The sequence below is a fragment of the Rhinoderma darwinii genome, chromosome 11 (assembly GCF_050947455.1).
Source record: "Rhinoderma darwinii isolate aRhiDar2 chromosome 11, aRhiDar2.hap1, whole genome shotgun sequence".
NCBI lineage: Eukaryota > Metazoa > Chordata > Amphibia > Anura > Rhinodermatidae > Rhinoderma > Rhinoderma darwinii.
The window spans coordinates 30,754,649-30,763,688 of record NC_134697.1 but is presented as its reverse complement, the minus strand read 5'-3'; the positions used below and the strand labels follow the sequence as shown (position 1 = coordinate 30,763,688).

Sequence of the window (9,040 nt, the reverse complement as noted above, 5' to 3'; positions counted from 1 at the left end):
GCCTCTCCGTGGAACTACTGTCCCGTACTGAAAACATGACTACAGTTGTCTTCCTTTAGGGACCGAACATGCTCGTGTGAATGCAGCCTAACAGTCAAGGCCATACTCACACGAACGTGTTATACGTCTGTGCGACGGCTGTCAAAACAACGGTCGTCACACGGACCTATGTAAATCAATGTGGCCAATCACACGGCCGTTGTTTCAACGGACCGTGTGAAGGATCCATGGGAAAATAGGACGTGTCCTATTTTTTCACGCTTCATGCATCCCTCCATAGACTCGTCTATGGGGGATGCGTGATATCGCATCCAACAGCGCAGAGCACAGACGCACCACGGACGTGAAAAACGAGATGCGCAACGCCCGTGTGAATTTAGCCTTATTAATAGTTGGGGGGAAGAGAAGACAGATTCCTATTTGAAAAGGGGTTGTCGTTATAATACAACCCCTATAAAGTCTATGGGCATGTCAGGAGATTTTTCAGGACGTGACCCCAGGCTTGGTGTGTTGCATATACTGGACCACCATGTATAGAAACCCAAGACCCCAAATAGTGGAGGGGTTGCATATAGTAACCAATCACCATCCAGCTTTTATTTTCCAGGTGCAAGTCAGGAAATAAAAAAGTGATCTGATTGGTTGCTGCATGAACTCATTTTTATCCATGTGTTTTTCAGGACACGCCCACTATGTTGTCTTACATCTGCAGACCTGCTCAAGTTCTGTGTTTACATCGCCAGGTCAAACCTCTTATGACGACATCCTGATCCACCACAGCATTGATGACCTCACAGTAAGTATATGCTATGACGGCAACGGGTTGGCATGTGTCTGTGTGTCAGTTTTCCGCAGCCTGTATTGCGCAATGTATCATCTGACATGAGGTAGGCAGGCTTACAGCTATTGACACTGCAGTTCTGGAAAGCTACAGACTCCTAGCCGAGCAATTATGCGCCTATGTTTTGAAAGACTACATCTCCCATGAGCCAGCACGCGCGCCTGCGCACTAACCTCCCAGTTGTCAAAGTGCTCTTGGCGATCAGGTCGCTCGCCAGCAATAAGCAAAGCGAAAGAAGGACACAAAATATTGTTCTATCGATCTTTACAAAGTGATCACAAATAAGGTAATTATATACGATCTCCTGTATCTTCCAGTGGGATATAATTAACTGTTCACTAATGAAACTGCATTAATTAGTGGATGATCTATGAGGAGCAGCTGCAGCCGGCTGTCTACAAGTAGATGGGGATATTTACGGGTCTATGGCAGAGGAAAAGTTGCTAGTTATGAAAAAACCCTGTATAGGAAATGTGGGTCTTGACCTTGAGGAGAAAGCCAAATTGGTTGTAGGTGATAATTTAGCGGCTGATTACTAATTGATTACTTATCCTGGCGTAACAGATATCGTATGTGATCCCAAGAAAGACGGCGCTAGTGATAATAGTAATATTTGCAGTGCCAAAATAATTTCCGACCGATGGAAACCAGTCATAATGGTTATTTGACTTGCATAAAAAAAAATTCTCGGATGTAAACACGACTGTCATGACCTTTATATCATCAGGGAAAATACACGTGCGGCAATGTACGTCTTCATTTACACAGTCGTAGTAAAGCTAATTTGGTGCTTCAACCGGGATCTGATCCCAAAAGGGGAAAGCCACATTCACTGTAAGGGATTATTCACAAAGTAGGACCAAGTCATGTTATTTTTCCACGAAAGTTGCGGCAAATTGTCCGGACGTGTGAACACAGTCTAATATAAATATTTGCTACTCTTTTGTGTTTTGGCTTAAAAATACTGATCCAAATTATACAAGTGTGAATGAGGCCAAATCTCCTTTCTCATTCCACCATCCAATCTCATTTATGGATCTAAATATCTGATCCGTATATTGAACCGTAATATGGTTGGGGTAAGTGTACTTGAGTCGTTTTTGATTGTGCGGGTGAAAATCACATAAAAAAACTGCAATGCAGTTTTTACAGGTAAAACACATAAATGTTACGTTTCATCTGTAAAAACCACATTGCAAAACCATAGGAAATTGCGGTGTGTGTGTGGTTTTTTTAGGCAGTTTTTGGCCACACTGTCAAAAATGACTAATGTAAGCCTACCTGAGTTCATAAAATGATCGCAAGAAATAAGGCGAGGGCTACACGGTGACGTTGACCACGACACAGGTCGTACGGTCACAGTGTTTCACTGGTCATCGCAATAATTAAAGTTAATGTGGCTGCAATTGGAGACACGAGTCCCAACATGTCCTTTAAGTTTGGATTTCTTGCGAATGTATTGTTGTGGTAATCTTTGGGTCGCAACGTGGCTACATTAACATTACAGTGCAACATTGTGATCTTTGGCCATTCGACCTGTGTCACGCACAAAGTCGTCGTGTAGCTTTAGCCTAATGCGGGTGGAGGGGTTCTTCATGTTTGTGCGTTTAGTACTGGCCTTTCCACTTGTGATATGCCAAATAGGTAAGCAACAATAAACAAAATGCTTGAGCGATTGCAGATTTAGGCGATCATGCTACGATCATGCAGCTCCTGTTTACACAGAGAAGCTGTTGGAATTGATACATGTGCTCGTTTTACAATTAGGGTATGTGCACACGATGAGAGGCTTTTACGTCTGAAAAGACAGACTGTTTTCAGGAGAAAACAGCTGCGGCATTTCAGACGTAAATGCTGCTCCTCGTATTATGTGAGGCGTTTTTGACGCCTGTAATCTTGAGCTGTTCTTCATTGACTTCAATGAAGAACGGCTCAAATTACGTTGCAAAGAAGTGTCCTGCACTTCTTTGCAGAGGCAGTCATTTTACGCGTCGTCGTTTGACAGCTGTCAAACGACGACGCGTAAATTACTGGTCGTCGGCACAATACGTCGGCAAACCCATTCAAATGAATGGGCAGATGTTTGCCGACGTACTGTAGCCCTATTTTCAGACGTAAAACGAGGCATAATACGCCTCGTTTACGTCTGAAAATAGGTCGTGTGAACCCAGCCTTAAGGCCTCATGCACACAAAAGTGTTTTTGTGTCCGCAATTCATCCGCAAAAATGTGGATGAATTGTGGACCCATTAATTTCTATGGGCCCATGCACATAACCGTGGTTGCCACAGTCCGTGCATTGGCCGGGAGTCCTACCGCAAAAAAATAGGACGTGATTTTACGGGCCACATTTGCGTTCTGGGATCATTTAAATCAATGTGTGCACAGTCCATGAATTGCGGACAGCCCGAGGATGACACACGGCCTTGTGCATGAGACCTAATACATTTAGTTTTTTTAGCACATTAATTTAAATTAGTGGGGGGCACCAGATCAAGAGCAGAGTTTTAAAAAAAAAAAAACACTACTAGGGCGAAAGTGGGACAGATTTATTATTACTTTAGATCATGCTGGCAGAAGATGCACCAAATTGATGTTAGTGGCGCACGCTGTGTACTTTACTCCTGTATTTTGCACCCCCTTTTCTAGACACTTTTTATAGCTGTCTAGTGAGGTGCAAAAAGTCTAAAACCGATAATAAATCTGGTGCTAACATTTGTGGCGCAATTTAAAGTAATCATTTTGGCGCATATGACTTAGTACACTTGTCACAATGTGTGTAAAACATCATATTCAAGGAAAAACCCTTCTGCCAAGGCACAATAAACACCCTGGTTCCCAGCTACCTAAATGATAATTATCATTATATAATTATCATGCAAACCAGGGTGTTTATTGTGCCTTGGCATAACAGTTTTTCCTTGAATTTCCATTGCCCGCCAGCTACTAGGGTCTTTCTATTTTTCCATAGAACGTCATATTTTCCCATTGACTACCAGGAAACATGTGCTGCCATTTGACCAAGATATTCTCCCCTACTGCTATGGGTGTCCTGATGTGATAACCACTTTAAGGGGATGTTCACACATAGCAAATACGCTCCAGATTTTCCCCAGAGCCGCTCGTACAGAATAGGAGCCACTTGTACACAGGGGCTTAATGTTCTGGCTCATAGAGTGGATTCCCGAGCAGGGACCCCTGTATGATGTCCATATGTCCTTATAGGGTATATGTACAGGGGTTGTCTTCATGAGACAACTCCTTCAACATAGGGCAGTTCCTCATTCAGAACCCCACCTATAACCTGCAGTGAGTGGCTACAAAGAGTGTCTCTAGAGGACATGACACGTCCATCAATTACATGGACTGCACATTAATTTCAATAGGCACAATGTAATACTTCATTTCTCTTGTGGTGGCCATGAAGGGAAATTATAACAGCTGATCTCAGGGATTTTCGGCAGTGGGACACCCGGCCATGAGTTAATTTTCTAGGGACTCTTTTAACAAAAAGGGTTGTCTGGGGGTACACAGTAGTGGCATGCATGTAGGGTATGGTACACATGTCCGATCTGTGGGCGTCACAGCAGTCAATCGCTAGAACAAAATAGGAGAGGTGCTAGAAGAGTGTGGCGACACTTTGTCTCTATAAGGCCAGGATCACACATGCCGTTTTGATGCGGTTTTGTCTCCATTATTTTTAGCCAAATGCAGAAGTGCATCTAAAAGGAAGGAATGGTATAAAGAAAAGACTGATGCATGGGGGTCACGGCGGTCAGACCCTGCTGATCAGCCATTAGTGGCATTTCCCAGCAATGTCTATACTGAGGCAAGCTTTTTAGGGATTGCTATTTAATTGTTAAAGTAGTTCCAAATTAGAACTTTACCTTAAAGGGGTTGCACCAGAATCGACAATTATCACCTATCCACAGGAAAATTATCACATATCCCAGCACCGATCACAAAAACGGAGCGCAGGATAGGTGATAGTTGTCTGATCGCTGGGGACCAGAAATGATCACGAAAATTGGGGTCCCAAACCCTGTTCCTTCTCAGTGCATCCCCCGCAGTGAGGAGGAGCATGAATAAAGCTACGATTCTTGTGATCAGTGGAGGACCCAGTGGTGGAGCCCCAAGCGATTAGACAATTATCATCTATCCTGTGGATAGGTGGTAATTGTCGATTCTGGGAATAACCAGGATTACATTGTGTCATTTTTTGCGGTTGGAAACGCTGCCTAAAAAAATTCTCATAAACCAAATGCGCTTTTTACATACCCGCGTGTTTTTACATACGTTTCAGCTGTAAGCCTATGACAATTAAATTGAATACCAAAATGTGCAAGTAATTTTAAAAAAAGCATCTATTTTTTAAAAAAAAAACTTTTTTGGGCAGCCTTTTAAAACGCAGCAAAAATGCACCATGTAAACCCTGCCTTAGTTAAATGACTTGAAAGCCAGGTGATTTTGTAGACGTTTTTTCCCTCTGTATGTATATATATATCAGTGTATTGCTTGTTGACAGTTTTTATCCCTATGAGTTTATGTATTCTACCATTGCTGGGATGACATGGCCATAGGTACACACACAAATCCTACTTTTTAATCCCTGGGAGTACATGTCTGTGCATAAACATTGCTAGATGTCGTGTGTCACTGTCGCATATTTCAGACCAGGTGATTAAGCATTCTTGAGCATATCTCCTAGGGTTATTTCAAAGGTTAAAGGGACAGCAAAACTAGAAAAATATGTTAGAGTTCATTACACAGGACTTTGTCATGCTGCACTTGCGAGGCCTCAGGGTATGCTGTTTATTGTGCCAGCAGCTGATCCGGGAGTGCTGCATTGCTGTACTGCAGTACTGTGATCACACAAGCTCATCCTCGCTGCTGTATCTCTCTGCAGACCCAGAGGACGGAGCCCCTGCTTCTCGCTGCCATCCTTCATCTTTTACCAACTACCAGCTAGGCAAAATAACACCCCGTCCTGCAGATTAGCTCGGGCAGATCATGTTGCTGCCCATACTGATTTTTGCCAAGGAAAATGTTTTCAGTTGCTCTTTTATTTCCTATGATGTCTAAATCATTACATGTAAATAATTGGTGTAGTTGGTTTGGTAATTAAAGGGGTTTTAGGGTTTTATGTAAATTGAGATTAAAGGGGTTATCCGGGACTATTAAAAATCAGCAGCAGGGCAGGGGATGGTACAAAATAACAAACCGGCAGATACCTACCCACTGAATTGCCCGCTGCTCCAGCCCTGAGGTTTTATTTTACGCCGCTCCAGTCACGTAGGCTAATGCTGTGGTCATGTGCCGTTCATCGGTCCTGTGCCGCTGCAGCCAATAGCTGAACTTAACAGTCACGTGGCAGCATGACTGCTGTGGCAAGCGGATGGCTGCAGCGCCATGTGACCGATGTATGACACGTGACCGTTGCAGGAGCCTCCAGGACCCTAGTGGTGGAGAACGGGTTCTCTGCACTAGAGCGGGGTGGCACTATAGGGAGTGAGTACCTGCTAGTTTATTTTATACCATCCTCGGCCTTGCTGCTGATTTTTGAAACTCCCAGATAACCCCTTTAATAATCATATAATGATAAATTCTGCAGCTCTCTGATATATTTTATATTTCAATGCCTCGTGAATTTCAAGATCTCTGTTGTCAATGAATGGGAACATTCTTGTATACAACCAAGTTTAAAACCGGACATAGTACTTCTACAGAATTGATGTTTGCTACAATTTTATTCAGTCCTGGCAGTCCTCTGTGAGCTGAACAGTCTGGACTCCAACCTGATACACTTTACCTACATTGATACATTGTGGCAAACCATCAGGACCGATAGATTTGAGAAGTAGAGTAAGGCCTCATTCACATGAGCGTATCCGATTCACACGCGTGAAAACCGCGTGTGAATCGGGTCCGTGTGTGTTGCGTTATGCATCCGCGAGGTGCATGCGTTATTCGCGCACTCGCAAAGCACTTTTTTTATTTTATTATTATTTTCAACTGAATTGATGGACAAATCACGCACCGCACTCGCGTGTGCGGTGCGTGGTTTTCACGCACCCATCGACAGCAATGGGCATGTAGGTGCGTGATAACGCACCAATATAGGACATGCAGTGAGTTTCACACAGCGGACTCTCGCTGCGTGAAAAATCACGCATGTGTGAATGGCCCCATTGAAATCAATGGGTCCGTGTGCTGTGCGTTGTTTCAATGCAGAGCACACGGACGTGATTCACGCTTGTGTGTATGGGGCCTAAGAGAACTGTGCAGCTCACATAGATCTTTATAGACTGTATACAGTTGTAGCAAACTCTCAGCTGTAAGCAGAACTAGGTATGTATAGATTTGTGCGCCCCATTCACTGACAGTGAGAAGAGATCTTGAAAATGGTGAGGAATTGAAGAAAATTGCAGACCCTTTTACTATACAGTGATTAAAGGGGTTTCCCAAACACCATAGTAAGCAGTGGCATATTAATAGGATATGCCATCACTTACTGATTAATGAGGGGTCCCCCATAATTCTTACAATGAAGGGTCTGCATTGCTAGGTAAGTACTGCAGCTCCGTCACAGTGTTTCCCTCCACAGCAATGCTCCTGGCCCCCGCCCCCTTTATACAGGGAACTGCAATATAGCCCCATTTGAATGAGGCTGTGTCGGGGGTACTTGAGAACTACTACCCTATACTAACAGAGGTGTTACTCTTAACCCCAACACTAGCCTAGACCACCGTGATGTGCTAATTAACCCCTAAATAGTATTTTGGAGAGTCTAAAAAGAAGTGAGAAACTATTATTTATTTAATAGCCATTCTTTATAAGGAGCCAATGTATTCCACGGCTCTACTGTAAGTATTATATTGACTACATAATTTGGTGCACATACGCTAATATTACTTTGGCATTGTATAATGGTATCATTTAAAAACACCCACTAATATTCAGACAAGACTACCCAAATTAAGTCACATTTACTTGTCAACTTGAATGAGTGGTATTCAATGTCCTAGGTGACCTCTGTAATTATTTGTATATGTAAATATGCCACAAATGTCTGAGTTGGGAATAACTCCATTAAAAGGGTTTTCTCATAATCCTTATTTATCATCCTTCCACAGGATAGGTGATAAATATCTGATCAGTGGGGGTCCGACAAGTGGGACCCCCACCGATCACTAGAACGGGCTTACCTTACTATTCCTGGGAGCCTCATAGGTATGGAGCGGTAGTGCGCATGCTCGGCCACTGCTCCATTCATTTCTATGGGGCTGCTGAGTGCTATCTTTGGCAGCCCCATAGAAATTAATGGAGCAGCGTCCGAGCATGCGCACTACCGCTCCATTCCTATGAGGCTCCCAGGAATAGTAAGATAAGCCCGTGCTAGTGATCGGTGGGGGCCCAGCGATCTGATATTTATCACCTATCCTGTGGATAGGTGATAAATATTGATTATGGGAAAAACCCTTTAAGCCGGTGGTGGGACAAGGATTCAACCTGTTCAGCCTTAGGGTATGTTCACACTGGCTATTTTCAGCCGTTTTCGGGCCGTAAATGTCCAGAAAAACGGCTGAAAAATCGGAAGCACAACGCCTACAAACATCTGCCCATTGATTTCAATGGGAAATACGGTGTTCTGTTCCGACGGGGCGTTTTTTTATGCCTCATTTAAAAAAAACGGCGCGTAAAAAGACGCTCCAGCAAAAAAAAGTGCATGTCCCTTCTCGAGCTGTTTTTGGAGACGTTTTTTCATTGATTCAATAGAAAAACGGCTCCAATAATGGCCGAAAAAACGCAGTGAAAAACGCTAGTTTACAGGAGCTGTTTTCCCTTGAAAACAGTTCAGTATTTTCAGCCGTATTTTGTTAACCCTGTAAACATACCCTTATTGTTTTCCTGAAATAAGCAGCGACAGAGGTGCCCAGCAACCTGCTGTCTCCCTCGTCCAAGCTAACCAGGCATGCTTATGGAGGAGTTGGGGGTGAAAAAACATTTCTTGGGGTAGGTACATTTACACGTAGTTGCACCACTACAAAAAAAAATTAAAAACAAACCCACACAACAACCTCTTTCAAAATGCGGCACCCCCGGCAAATGGCTGATTTTGCAGGGGTAAGCTGTGTCCAGGCATTACTAATACTGCTATTACTAATATTGTTACTACTGCTTTTACTAGTATTACTATTAT

At 43.4% G+C, this 9,040-nt stretch overlaps 1 protein-coding gene across 7 annotated transcripts in view; it reads left to right on the top strand.

Annotated features, from left to right (window-relative positions):
• Positions 1-691: 691 nt before the first annotated feature.
• CPEB3 (cytoplasmic polyadenylation element binding protein 3) overlaps positions 692-9,040 on the top strand; it is a 94,344-nt gene continuing 85,995 nt past the window's right edge. For 3 of the 7 annotated variants that reach the window (XM_075841000.1, XM_075840996.1, XM_075840993.1), the window contains exon 1: positions 836-1,127. The gene's annotated coding sequence lies outside the window, so the exon portion shown is untranslated. Of the gene's footprint in view, positions 797-835; positions 1,128-9,040 lie in introns of those variants that run through there. The other 4 variants (XM_075840997.1, XM_075841001.1, XM_075840995.1 and 1 more) reach the window with 3 other exon arrangements.